This window comes from Arachis hypogaea, chromosome 12 (genome assembly GCF_003086295.3).
Source record: "Arachis hypogaea cultivar Tifrunner chromosome 12, arahy.Tifrunner.gnm2.J5K5, whole genome shotgun sequence".
Classification (NCBI taxonomy): Eukaryota; Viridiplantae; Streptophyta; class Magnoliopsida; order Fabales; family Fabaceae; genus Arachis; species Arachis hypogaea.
In genome coordinates, this window is record NC_092047.1 from 11386304 (window position 1) to 11400747 (window position 14444).

The 14444-nt window shown below is 32.6% G+C and overlaps 1 protein-coding gene and 1 long non-coding RNA gene across 3 annotated transcripts in view; one reads left to right on the forward strand and one right to left on the reverse strand.

Annotated features, from left to right (window-relative positions):
* Nucleotides 1–1753: 1753 nt before the first annotated feature.
* Nucleotides 1754–2407, reverse strand: LOC112729135 (uncharacterized). Its single transcript, XR_003166376.3, has 2 exons — nt 2276–2407; nt 1754–2186 (listed from the first exon to the last, which is right to left on the reverse strand). It is a non-coding gene; the product is annotated as an uncharacterized lncRNA (long non-coding RNA).
* Nucleotides 2408–2757: 350 nt separating this feature from the next.
* Nucleotides 2758–14444, forward strand: part of LOC112726844 (uncharacterized) — a 34468-nt gene continuing 22781 nt past the window's right edge. The window contains exons 1-3 of one of the 2 annotated variants that reach the window (XM_025776380.3): nt 2758–3062; nt 4493–4562; nt 5867–5959. The gene's annotated coding sequence lies outside the window, so the exon portion shown is untranslated. The remainder of the gene's footprint in view (nt 3063–4492; nt 4563–5866; nt 5960–14444) is intronic. The other variant, XM_025776381.3, reaches the window with a different exon arrangement.

A 14444-nucleotide genomic window follows, 5' to 3' on the forward strand; every position in this document is an offset into this window, starting at 1 on the left:
CTATCAAAAGATTCCACCTATATGAATATAAGAGTGGTACCGCTCTAATCGAGAATTTTAGAGGTTTTATTCTTGTAAATATTTATGAAACCAGGATGAGCACAAGGCCATATAAGTGCTTAAAATTGTAAACTCTTGAACTTGGAGGGTATAAGTAATGTGTGATTTTTGGTACTAACATATGGAGTATAGGTTTAATCGATTAGACACCTATTACTTCATTAGAACTTTAAAATTTACACTAAAAGAATGTTTAATTTTAGTGACACATTCTTTATGCATATACTTGTATAATATTTAAATTTTGTAAATAGTGGGAGATTAAAGAGTATTTACAAATTAATATATTAATATTAAATATAAACGGTTAAATAATTACCGTTTACGGTTTAATTCTTTCTCTAACGGTATATTATAAATGATTGTTAGTGTATGTTAATGGTACTTTGTACCTATTCAAGGAATAATCAAAAGTCACATCTTTTCATTATGTAACTATTCAATAACCAAAGGTTACATCTATTCATAAACTACGTGACTTTTTTATCCTAATACATGCAGCATATATATATATATATGAATTGCCCACTATTCAAAGTGTGCGTAACAAAAGGATAATAATAAGTACTAAGTGTACATGTGATTTTATCTATTGAGAGTTTTCTTTGTTCAAGAGAGTTAAGAATTTTTTATTATTGCTAACTAAGAAATTCATTGGTTTCATTGTATCCTGGGAGAATATTGTCATCAACCCTATAACAACTAAGTGTGAAGACAAATATCTCTCTAAAAAAAGCGATCTAATCATGCCTTGAAACCACTACACAATTATAAGATTTTGTCATCTTCTCATACCATATACACAACACCAACTCCTCCCCCTCCTCCCCCCTCCCTGCAAATCCCTTCCCCCTTATTCAATGTTTTTCTTTTTTTTTAGTTAGGGATATTCTTGAAATAAAAATTAAAAATTTGATAAAAATGACGATTTTAAATCAAACTGAAATCTTCAGGACCACTTTGTAGCGAAAAAAAGGCTGGAGACGAAATAAATTTTTGGCCTCTATGTTAGGGACCAAAATCATGCTTAACCCTTTGATCTTCTATGATTGTATGATAGAAAGCTACTGCTAATGTTGTTTCTTCTTCTTTGATCTTGTTTGTTTGTATGATAGATCTGCAAAGACTCAGCTACTAGGCCAATTCTGAAATCAATCGGGAGGACAAATGTCACAAAGGCATTGCAAAAGGGAGAGATATCAACTCAAAAAAAAAAAACTTCAACACAGCCTCCTAAGAGGAAGAGCACAACACAAGAACCTTGCTCTCAACAGTCACAAACCTCCTCAAAGAAGTCCAAGTGTGCAACAAGCGTCCTAAACATCTTCCCTAACTGAGCAAAACCCACCCAAGAGAGTGCTCAAGTATATGACAAAAACACCTCCGAGGACTTAGAAGAATGTTGCATGATATGTATAGGAACTCTATCTTTTAGTTTACTTTATTGTTTTCTATTCTAAAGAGCTACATATGAAACTTATTTTGGTTTAGAAACTATGTTTGTTTCTCAATTGTCAAGAGCCACATATGAAATCCTATGTTTTGTTTTAGAATTTGTGTTATTTTGGTAAATGTAAGGACCAACTGAATCAGTACTCTATGTTTTGGTTTCAAATGGTTATGAAATGGAAAATTGATACATTGTCAGTTTGTAGGTAAATTGCCAAAATTTGTTTCATATGTTGGTCTTGTGTTAGTTAATCCTGACATTCTATTTTACAATATGAATCACAATCATTTCTCAGTTCTTCATCAAAAGGGTGTACAAATTCATGTTGCTAAACCACATAGCCCTTGGGCTATACATTACACTTTTCCAAAATAAAATCCCAAATCCCGTAGACCTAAACATTCTGTCCTTCAAAGCCATTACTTCACATGTATGGTAGCCTCATGTGCCTAACACTTGTGACTCTTTTTTATAGTAAGAAAAATGTCATCATTCACCAAACGATCTCCAAATAAAGCAAATGCTACCATGAATTTCTTCTTAGCATAGTACACTTTCTCCTTCAAAACAGAGACTTTGTTCTTCATTCTTGTAGTGTGTAGGTCTTCTCCGGCATCAACGACGTTTGGAGCACAGGTCTTTCACCACAAAACCATGTCGTCCTTCTCCTTCGACCCTTGTTGTTACATGAAGATTGAAAAGTCATTTTCGTTGATAATAACACAAATACCAAATGAAGGTGGTGATGATAGGTTTAAACCCTACCTGTGCAGCAATTAGGACCGTCTATGGTGAAGAAGATAACGACAGCCACCCCTCTTTTATTTTCCTGTACATTTTTTATTTTTATTTAGTCTTTTTACTTTTTTGTCTCCATGGTAGTGTTAAACAGTTGTGTCACCCTGGCTTCTTAACGGTCACGTAGGATGCTCTGTTAACTATTGACCGTCAGGGTTAATGGTAGGACTATATTGATACTATTTTAAACTATTTGAAACTAAAATAATACGTTTAAAACGTTAAAAAATAATTTGCGACTTTGATCAATAATTGGAACCAATATAATATTTTATACTATGAAACAATTAGTTTAAAATTTTTAATTTTTAACAAAAAAAATTAATTGATTCATTAAAAAATTTAATTGGGACCCTTATACCTTACTCTTTCATTTTTCTATATAATATTTGACAGATGTAATCCACTACTCCTCATCCATATAGCACTTACTTAAATAGTTAAATACTACATTTTACAGCGATAGCCCAACAAAAACAATAATATAATACAGCACATATATTTTAATCTTTTGATTTGGCTGCAATATATACAATATCACTTCAAGGGAAATGCTCACCAACCCCGCACATCCCCGAATTTGTGCTCCCTGCTTTGAAGTGATTACAGATAGGATTAGGATATATTTAGCCTTTGTTACACTCCTACTTACAAAAAAAAAAAAAAAAAAAGTTTGGTTGTCTTCGTAATGATGAAGCATAGATTAACTTCATGACGTGATCGTCATCCATCTACAGATCTACCTGAAGTGGAGGTTTGTTCCAGCAGCCTACTCTATATTCATATAATTTGTCTATACATACTCTTATATTGTTTAGCAAGTGAAAGTTTACTCTCCGATGATCAATTTAAACATACTACCTGTAGTTTCATTTTCCCATAGTTTTGATTATTTAAACATATTAAGCAAGCATGCTAAGTTGGAGATTATAGCTAGGATGACCACACATAATAATTAAAGTGACAGATAAAAGCAGAAATGAAAGAAATAATTCTTAATATTAATTACTATATATTTTGAAATTATAAATAAATATTTAGTTTGAAACTTGAACTTGTTAAAGATAATTACTTTGGCATCATTCGAAAATTAGAAAGTAAATCATCCTTTCTTATATATTATTGTATCGGAAGTCTAATTGTATATATATCTAACACATAAAATAATTTTTTGCATATTTTATTTAAATATAAAATATTATATTTAAATTAAACTTAAATAATTAACTTATTCTATCACTTCTGTTCTAATAGAATTATAAAACTTGTGAAATATTTGATTGAAAAATAAGTAGCAAATCATTGTTATCAAATCTGGATCCAAGACTGAAAAATCAATAAACCATACCTCTACTCCTCTAGTGGATTATAGCATTGTTTAAGTCACCGGTCTGAACCGGCCTGAGCTACTATGGTCGAACCGAACAGATCACTGCATGTAAGAGTAAGACTCGTTTACTGATGTGTATGCTGATATCATAGTGTGAGTGTGGCCAATTAACTGAAAGGTATTTGTTATTGTGTCTAAAAGTATTATCTAATTATCAAAAAAATTAAATAATTAATTTTAAATTAAAAAGTTTAACAGTTAACAAATTTTAAATATTTAAAAATTATAAAAAATAAGTTAAGTAAAAATTAGACGATAAATAAAAAGATACCATAAAATTAGCCTTAACTACAAATTGAATATAGTAGGATTCAAACTTAGTTCTCAAAGGCAACAATCATTGGGATATCATGATTCTTATTAGGCGAATTTTAGTATGCACATACTTAGAGTAGTTACGATAAATAGGTAAGTATTATTAAAATTAATATTATATTTTTTTTATATTTTAGTAATACTTATCTTTAACAATACTTTTTTAAAAATATTATTAAATAATAAAAAATTATTTTAATTTTAGCAATAATTTTTAAAATACTATAACAAATAATTATCGTAACATAAATATACTAGAATAATTCTTCTTATTATATATGCTAGTTTTTTTAAATATATTCTCTAAGTTAAATTTAAATATCTTTCAAATGGTTAATTAACTAATTAATTTGATATTATCAATTTAACTAATAATTTATTCATTGAACCATTAATTCAGTAATTTAGTATTTTAATCGGTTCGATTGGAGAGTCAGTACTTGTCTCGCTCATGGAGGTTCTTTGTTTTTCTTTTTCAGGGTCAACGTCTCTTGTTTAAGGGTTGTTTATGAGTTTAAAGTGTGGATTAGCGGGCTTCTATATTCAACGGTAAGATTTATCTTTGATTTTGAGTTGTATTATATGTTTCGTTATTACTTATTACATCATGCGTAATACACCATTACACCCTATTCTTTTGATAATAAAAATTATTAACATGATTTTAATATTAAGGAAACAAATTACTACAACAAATAAGGATTTTCGCAACGGTCAAAAACCGTTGTCGTAGATTAAAAAATCGTTCCTAAAACTTTAGACAACGCTTTGGCAATAATTTTTGACTTGTGGTATATGCGGCCGTTGCCAAAGTTACTGGTATAGACAACGGTTTTGAAAGAAAATTTTAAACAACGGCTTCGAACTGTTACTCGATAAGGAACGGTTTTAAACCGTTCTCTTTCATGATCCAATGGTTTAAAACTATAACTGAATAGGCAACGATTTTAAACCGTTGTAGTTTTATTATTCACAAAACCAACGGTTTTAAAGCGTTACCATTAGTGTCGTTTTTTGGCAACGGTTTTAATACCATTGCCATTTAATAGTCGTCTAAGACAACGGTTTTAAAAGCGTTACCATTGGTGTTGTTTTTTGGCAACGGTTTTAAAACCATTCCTTTTGTGACTTTTGACAACGGTTTTTTGTAGTTATATATTTTTTTTTATTTACAATAATTTTCTCATGTTGCATTAAAATTAATATTCCAGCTATTTTTTAATTTAGTGTCAATAAATAATCTTAATTATTTGAATCAAATTACTAAAGAAAATAATTGAATATTTACCATCAAATTTGATTTTTAAAGTATTCTATAACATTCATACATATTTGTGACCTATAAAAGAGATTTTAGAAGTCAAATAAACTAAGATACTTTAAAATCACATAATAAGAGTCTAAGCCATAACCATATCTAATCATAAAGAAAAGAGATTGATATATTACAATAGCAAATAGATTCTTCATCATCTTCACAAATTCCTGAATAGAATATGAATAATCTGAACCGGATATAGCAGCTTTCCTGGCCGGAGCAAGGCTTTCGACTTCATCTGCATGACCACACACTTAACCCAAAGCGGATACATGACAAGCATATAGCATTAAGTTAAATTTTGTTCTGCCTCACCAATCAAAACAAATACTAGATTGCTTTCTTCTTTACCATTTTTTAATCTTTTGGAAAAGTTTTGCAACCTAAACAACAAGGAACCACAATTGTGCATTCAGTGAAACAATACAACATAATAACAGTTCATCTATTAATAAGCTCTGAAGTGATAACAAATTGGAAATTCATCAACTACAAAGCATTGGTACTTCTAATAACTATTGTACATGCATACCAGCTTGCCATTTTCAGAAAACCATTTATTGAATAAAGAATGTGCATTCACTTCAATAAGCTGGCACTGTGGGAATCTGAGTACAAAAATAAACTGGTGAGTTTTTGTTCATTTATTTACTTGTCTCATTGGAAAATGTTGTATTAAAATTTTAACAGTGTTGTCAGTGCACCTTAATTAAATCGAATCGATAATTTCTGAGCTAATGCTTTACATAACGAAATCTTTCCAGTTCCAGGGGGTCCATGTAGAAGAATTATGCTATAAATATCCAAAAATGTCAAGATATATTCCTGATTTAGTCCTCTAAAAAAGAACTTATATATCAATTCATAGTTTTTTTCTTCTTTAATTCCATTTTTCTAGATAGAACTCATTATTGTTTGTTATGAATCTATCCAATAATTTTACTTGCATTAGTAAAAATAGATTCAAATAAATAAAGGTAAACATGATTAGCTTAAAACACATCCAAAATGATATTATTTGTGCGAGTTCTATGCTATTAGCTTTTAGTTCACAGTCAAATGAACACAATAAGTATGGTTCCACCATCAGCAAGTTTTTGGTCTCCTTCCTTTGTCTGTTGAGTCCCCTTCTCTTTCATGGTTTGCAAGAGTTGGCTATAGTCTCTCAAACTGCAAGCTTTTCTTTTAAAGGAACTCTATAGAATCTTAACAAATTTACTGAGTTATTTTACAGATGTCCCAAAACCAAAATATGCATGTTGCAAATTTATATTCAGAATTGAAGTCCATACAAACAAACAGGGCATTCCTAAGTAAACAAAATTTTTTAGTGCTTACCGATTCCATGGAACAAGGAATGGATCAACACCCTTTTCAATAAAGAGCAAAGCACTAGCTGCATAACGTAACAACCTTTTCTTTAGACCAGATTCGAATATTAAACAGTAAAAGCAATGATTGGTAGTTCATTTGGGAATTTGTTTACCAAACTAAAATTACTGAAGGGGTTAGTTTACCTTAGGGCAGCTCCAGTGTTGGTTCCCAGCAGCAGAGGACTCCAGCAACTTGCAGAACCCAGAGGCAGAGGCAGAACGGGGCCATTCTCTCCAAACCCCCAGTAGCAGCGCCAACAAAGAGCGTCTCTCACGGCGGCAACGGTGAGCTTCAAAAACTGCGACGGTGACGGCAAGGAAAACACCCACCACCATGCGTTCTTCTTCTTCCCCTTTCTCTAGTCGTTCGCATTCCTCTTCGTCCTGTCCTAATCGACGGCGCACTTTCGGCGACGAGGACGAAGCTTCCTCTCGCTCACTGCTCGCGTCTCCTTTTCATCCGTGTGCTCAATGGCGACGCACGATGATGGCGGCGACGGTCCCTCTGGTTCTCCCTGTCTCGGAACGCAGCTCTTCCCCTCTCTCTCTCGGCGACAACGATGGTGGCGATCCTAGGCGGTGTCATCCCTTCTTTCTTCCCTCTCCTTCGTCCCCGAGTCCCCACTTCTCTCTTTCCCTTTCTTTCTTTCGTTTCCCCTCTCTGTATTCGCGTGAGTGTAATTAGTGTTGGGTTAGGTTTCTGATTTAAAAATTAGGGTTTTGTAAAGGTATAAGGATAAAATTAAAGAGTAAAATAATAACTTTAAAATCAAATGTATTTTATTAAAATTATTTAAAAATGTTATTTATCAATATATCGTTCATTTTAAATAATTATTTTTAATTTAAATTATAAAATAAACAGATTAATTATACTTTATAAAATACAGGTTAAGTTCGAAATATTAATTATCTAAATTAAATTATTTAACTCTTTATTATTTTTTTATTACTAAAATTTTAATTTCAAATTATATAAATAACCAATTACAATAAAAATATAAAAGAATATTAATTAATTTAAACTCAAAGTATTTATAAAATCAATTTAATCATTCTTAATAGATTATTTTCTAAAAGTAAGAAACTCGAATTAAATCATAAATTATTCATAATAGAAGTTACTTAAATTAAATTATATAATTCTTTCTTATTTTTTAATTATCAAAATTATAATTTTAATTATATAAAAATTCAATTATAATAAAAATTATATAAAAATCCTAATTAATTTAAACTCCAACTATTATAAAAATTATATATAGTTTTTAATTATTTTTAAATTTAAAGTATCATAAAATTTTATTTAACTACTTTTAGTGAAATAATTTTCTTAAAATAAAATTATCAACAAATATAATAAATTATAAATAAATCATTATTTAATTTTTCAAAAACTTGGGTTGTTACAAGTTTGGCATTGTTCGATGATGGCTCTAATGATGAGTGGTGTGGGTTATGGAGCGCTAAGGCTAGTAGAGGGAGGAAAAATTGACAAGTCTCTATGTTTTGTTTTGAAGAGAGGTTGTTGAAATTTTTTTGAAGTGTTAAAAAAATATTATCTTAAATTTTAGAGCGGGAATGAAACCAAAAATTTATAATTGTTATAAATTTATTTTAAATTTATTTCTTCTATAAATAATATTTGTCATATATTTATAACAATAATTTTGAGTGTTCTACAAATTTAATATTTATAGAGAAAAATATTTAAATTTGTATAATTATTTAAATAATATTAAAAAATTATTGTTTGATAAAAAATTGTTGTAATGGTTATAAAATCGTTCTTTAAAATAGTCAAAGAGAACGGTTTTATTTTTTGCTATAACGTAATGAAAAATTGAACTTCAACAGCAACACTGTAAAAACCGTTGTCTAAGACTATCTAATAGAACGGTTTTAAATTGTAGCATTTTGGCAACGGTTTTTATGTGTTTCTTTTGTACAATTATTTAAATAACAATAAAAAACCGTTGGTTAAAACCAAATCATGGTAACGGTTATAAAACCGTTCTTTAAAATAGTCAAAGAGAACGGTTTTAGTTTGTTGCTATAAAATAATGAAAAATTAAATTCAACGGTAACACTATAAAAAATCGTTGTCTAAAACTATCTAAGAGAACGGTTTTAAGGTGTTGCAAAATTTGGCGTTGCTAAAGTCCATATTTGTTGTAGTTAAATACTAGGATGTACTATATATTACTTTTTGATTTTTATGTTTGTGACCATATTAAATGTTCATTTTCTTTTAAGGAATGATAACATATTAACATTGTGTGTACAAAATAACAAAGGATGAAAAATAAATAAACAAACAAAAAGGAAGAAAGATAAGATTGTCAAAGAAAGCATGATGATGATAAGTATTATAACCACTTCTAACAACTTCGTTCAATAATCAGCATATGTGGAAGATTTACAAGTGTATGGGATATATTAGTGTTTCAATAATTTTAATAGTTGATTTTCGTTATAAAAAATATATAATATATTAATTAAACTGAACAGTTAAAATTATTAAAACACTGGTATTTTAAGTACATTTAAAAACTTTCCAACATATGTTGATTGACAAACTATATTCGTGTTTCAATAAGTACTAAAATAATTATTAGTTGTATGCTGGATCAAATGCTTGTTATTACACTACAACAGGAACAATTTGTTCTGACAGCCGTACTGATGATGATCAGGCCGTCGCTATTCAACCTTTTCGAAGCTCAAAACGTTGATAAAAATGCGTGCAAATTATGTATTAGTAATTCTGGACTAATATTACCGACAGAGTTTAACAGCAATAATAAAATAATAATGATGCTCATGCCGTCGATAATTAAAGACGTGGTGAAAATAATTAATTTAATATTTTCAACGGTTATTCCATCGATAAATTAGGATGTTGTAAATATAACAAATAAAAATAAATATAAAAATGTCATCAAAATTGAAAATACCAAAAAAAAATTTCTATTACAAGTACTCATCTAAGATGAAACCATTGCCATCACCACCCCCTAGTGATTTGTCATCTTGCTGATGGGAGCTGATGGCGGCAACATTCACGACCAACGATGTGAACAAGGAAGTGGAGGTGAAGGAGGCATGGGTAGCATACTATTGAATGAGTTGTTCGATATTTGCTACATGTAGGAGTACATGTCAGTAACTGTGCTTTTCCATTGGTCGAGATTGGAGAGTTGAGTGTGAACAGTAGATTGGAGGCGGCTGATCTCTCCCTTATACCTCTGATGAGCACACAACTACTCCTGCTTTGGCTGGTAGTGTGCCTCCAGCTACACATATTTTGTCTTGTGCTACTGCATCTCTTGCTCCAAGACCTACGTCAGCTCCGCATTGAGCAGAGTAACCTCCCTAATGGCCACAGATTCACTAGCAGTGGACTCAAGTACTCAACACCAGAGAAACGCAGAGTGGTGGTGGTGGTGATACATCCGACACTGTAAACCCTACTCCACTTGTGTTTGCCTACAGCCTGCGTCCACAAGGCATCCTCCTCAATGGGCGGCGGCTCTAGACCCTCTTGAGCGATCTGGATGGCACGTTCCTCGTAGGCCTTCACCACGATCTCCTCGAATAGTCGTTGATTTCATATTGGAAAAGGATTAGCATTATTTAAATATAAGCCATAATATTGAATAGTTGTAATGGTTTAGGAGACTTACAACGGTCTCCTGAGAGGTGCTTGTCGACCCACTACGAATGATCATATTTCCTTGTGTGTGTTCTCTCAAATAACAATAAGAAGATAATAAACTAGAACAAAAACAACCTAATTGGAAAAATTAATCACTATCACTACAAGAAAAATAATGAATACCGTCGGAAAAATAAAAAAAATCTGATCCTAAGTTAACTACCATCGGAAATAATTAGACAGTAAAAACTTCGCTGGTAAATGTTTACTATCGAAATTTTTTCATCCGACAGTATTCTGTGACGGATTACCAACTCGAAAACCAACTGATTACGGGCTAATTTTTCCAACGGTATTGTTGGCGCAAAAAAATGTTGTTTCACGCACTATTACCATCGGATTATTCCTACGGTAAATCCGACGATAATGTCAATTTTTTTAAATAAATGGTCAATTTATAAATAATATTATTTAAAATAAATAATACAATGTTCAAATAAATTAAAAGTCAAGTATATCAAATAAATACAATGAAACAATAAAATGAAAAACTAATCACTAAAGATTTAGGTAGTCCTCGTCGTCGTCGTTGTTGTTGGTCTCGTGGCCCTAAGTCAGTGGCGCAAAAGTCGATAATGTCCATGTGCCACCACCAGGGTTGATGCCAGCGATAATCATAATCATTGAAACAGGAAACAATAACCAGGCAACCAAATCAACCTAAGTCCACTAAAAAGGAAGCAATTTTCAGGAACTTTAGCAATAACCATAATCATTGAAACAGGAAACAATAACCAGGCAACCAAATCAACCTAAATCCACTAAACAAGAATCAATTTTCAAGAACTTTCAGCAATAATCATAACCAGAAAATATATAAAACTCAAAGTGATACGTATCCCGTGCTGCCATAAGAAAAATGGTCAACCGTACGATGGGAGGTGGTAGAGGGGCATCAACTGCCTCACTTCCGTGAAAAGACTCCGGGGCCGCAGCTTCCATCGCTAGAGGAGGCGTTGTCGTGGCAATGGGCTACTGAGCGGGAGGAGGCGGTGGTGTCGCCGTAGACGGAGGCACGCAGTTGGAGTTAGGGACCATGATGAACAGTTGATCCGCTAAACCTGCAACCCGTGACGTCACCGGAGTGGTCAGAGTAAAGGGAGAGAATCCAGAAGTCCCGAGGGTATCGGAAGAAACTCTCCCTCTACCCCGACCACAACTACAACCACGACCAGCAGCCTGATCTGAAATACCTCTATCAGTCGTCATGTATGCAAATAGCATACTAATTAACAAAAATTCAGAACAACAAATCAAATAGTTCAACAAATAAAACAAATAATAATTGAACTCATCTTTCAAATACAAAAAGCTTCAGTAACTGAATTGTCTTGCATGTCTATTAGTATCAAAATGTCATGTGTTTTCTTTTTCTATAATAAATTTTAGAAAGAAACATTTTAGAATATTTATTGTTATTTGTTGAAGTTTCAAAAGTTTTAATTATCATGAAACAAACATATTTTTTAATTTTAATATATATAATACATTAACTTTAACATATGTTAAGTTATTTCAATAATCTAACCAACATTTCTTGCAAGTCACATTCATGAACCCATAACCAAATGAAAAAGAAGTTAAGTGAAAATAACTAAGTGATTTTTTAAGCAACACAACAACAAATTCAACCAAATTTTAACAATTGTTTAACAAAACAAATAATCTTTTAATATCAATTCACACAAATTCAACCTATTCAACAAAAAATTAATAGCATTATCGAATAATTCAGTTAATTTTCAATAATTTCAGCAATATAACAAACTAATAATTCTAAAACTAATCTATTCTAACCACCTAAAATTCACTAAAATAAAAAATTAACTCTAACTAAAATACCTAGCTAAAATTAAAATAATGAAACAACCTAACCAAAACAGAAATTGAAGAAGAAAGAGAAACAGATTTTAAAGAAACCCGGAATGTAGAACGGCGGAATGGTGGTGGAATGGTGGTCGCCGAACCTAGAGGTAGCGGAAGGGCGGTCGCCGAAGGATGGGAAACTCGCCAAAGGCTAGGCAGCGGCGGTGTGATGATGGTGGGGGCGACGGACATATGATTGCGCGAGGAGAGAGGAGAAGAGGGGAAGAAGGAGGGGTCGACGGTGGGTTGACGGCCACAGATATTGGCTCCTATGGTGGTGGTCTCATCGGTGGCAATAGATGGCGGTGACGGAGACACTGGAAGGAGAGAGAGAGAGAGAGAGAGAGAGAGAGAGATGGTGGTGATGGTTTTGAATGAGGAAAAAGAGGGTTCGTGATTTGAATTTATGCACCTTTACTGTCGGAAAAATTCGACGGTTAACCATTACGGGTCACCAAAATTTTTCACTAAATTTGACGATAAACCCGACAGTAAAGGACGCAGTAATTTAATTTATTTATCCTCCAAATATTGATAGGAATAAAATACACAATTTCCTACTTGTAAGAATCAGAGGAGCAATAATATCCACTCACAACAAGTATTAACACCAGCACAATAATACCCAATAACAGCGGAAAAATCACATAAACTAGAAATTAGAAACAAGCTAACACACCAAGATTTTTAACGTGGAAAACCTCCTCAATGAGAGAAGTAAAAACCACGAGTCACCAAGACCAGGATATAGCTTCACTATGATGAAAAATAGGGTACAAGAGAGTCACAAATTACTGCACAAAACGTGCATATAACAAGCCAAACAACCCAAGCTTCAAAGCTTTCAAAACAAGAACAAGAAGATGAAAATACCACAAAAATAGAGCTACTGTGTGTGGCCAATATCTCCAACTACAGATGTTTAATTAAAGATCCGAACGGTGAAATCAAATAACCTGATGTGTAAAATACACTGTTCAAATTTGAGCTCGATCTAACGGTTAACGTATTTGCAGTGACCAATTTACAGAGACAGCTCTGTGTATGTGCGAAAATAACTTTCTCTCTTCTTTTCTCTCTAGTGTTTGGTGTTCTCCTTGCATAATGACCTCTCTCTCTCAACCCTAATTCACCTCAGCCACTTCAACTATTCATGGGGTTGGATACTAGCATTTGGGCTTTTTCTCCACATAGGAAGAGAGCCCAAAAACCCAACAAATCTCCCCCTCACGACTATGTGGAGGTAACTGCCAATCTGGCGATTAAGCAACAAACTTCAAACTTCCATCTTGGTAATGCCTTGGTCATCATATCAGAACCATTCTCATCAGTATGAACCTTTTCAAGTTCCAACAACTCAGCATCCAAAACATCACATATCCAATGATACCTCACATCAATATGTTTGGATTGAGAATGAAAAGTAGAGTTTTTACCAAGATGTATAACACTTTGACTATCACAAAATAACACATACCTCTCTTGAGTAGACCCGAGTTCCTTCAAGAATTTCTTCATCCAAAGCATCTCCTTTCACTCTTCGGTAATGGCAATAAACTCGGCCTCGGTAGTAGACAAAGCAACACATTTTTGTAATCTTGATTGCCAAGACACAGCTCCACCCGCAAAGTTGATCAAGAAGCCTGAAATGGACCTTCTAGAGTCAATATCTCCTGCCATGTCTGAGTCAGTGTAACCAACTAGAATAGGCTTATCACTCCCATAACACAACTTCATGTTAGAAGTACCACGAAGATATCTCATTATCCATTTTACAACATTCCAATGCTTTCTTCCTGGGTTTGAAACAAAACGGCTAACACAACCAACAACATGAGCTATATCCAGTCTTGTACACACCATAGCATACATTAAACTACCCACGGCTGATGCATATGGAACTTTTTCCATGTCTTTCTTCTCTTCATCACTTGATGGACTTTGCTTACAACTCAATTTGAAGTGTGTAGCAAGAGGAGTACTGATGGCCTTTGCTTTCTCCATTTGAAACCTGTGCAACATTGTCTCTATGTATTTCTCCTGTGACAACCAAAGTTTCTTCTCCTTTCTATCACGCTCGATTCTTATGCCAAGAATCTCCTTTGCTGGCCCAAGGTCCTTCATTGCAAATGACATTGCAAGTTGCTTCTTCAACA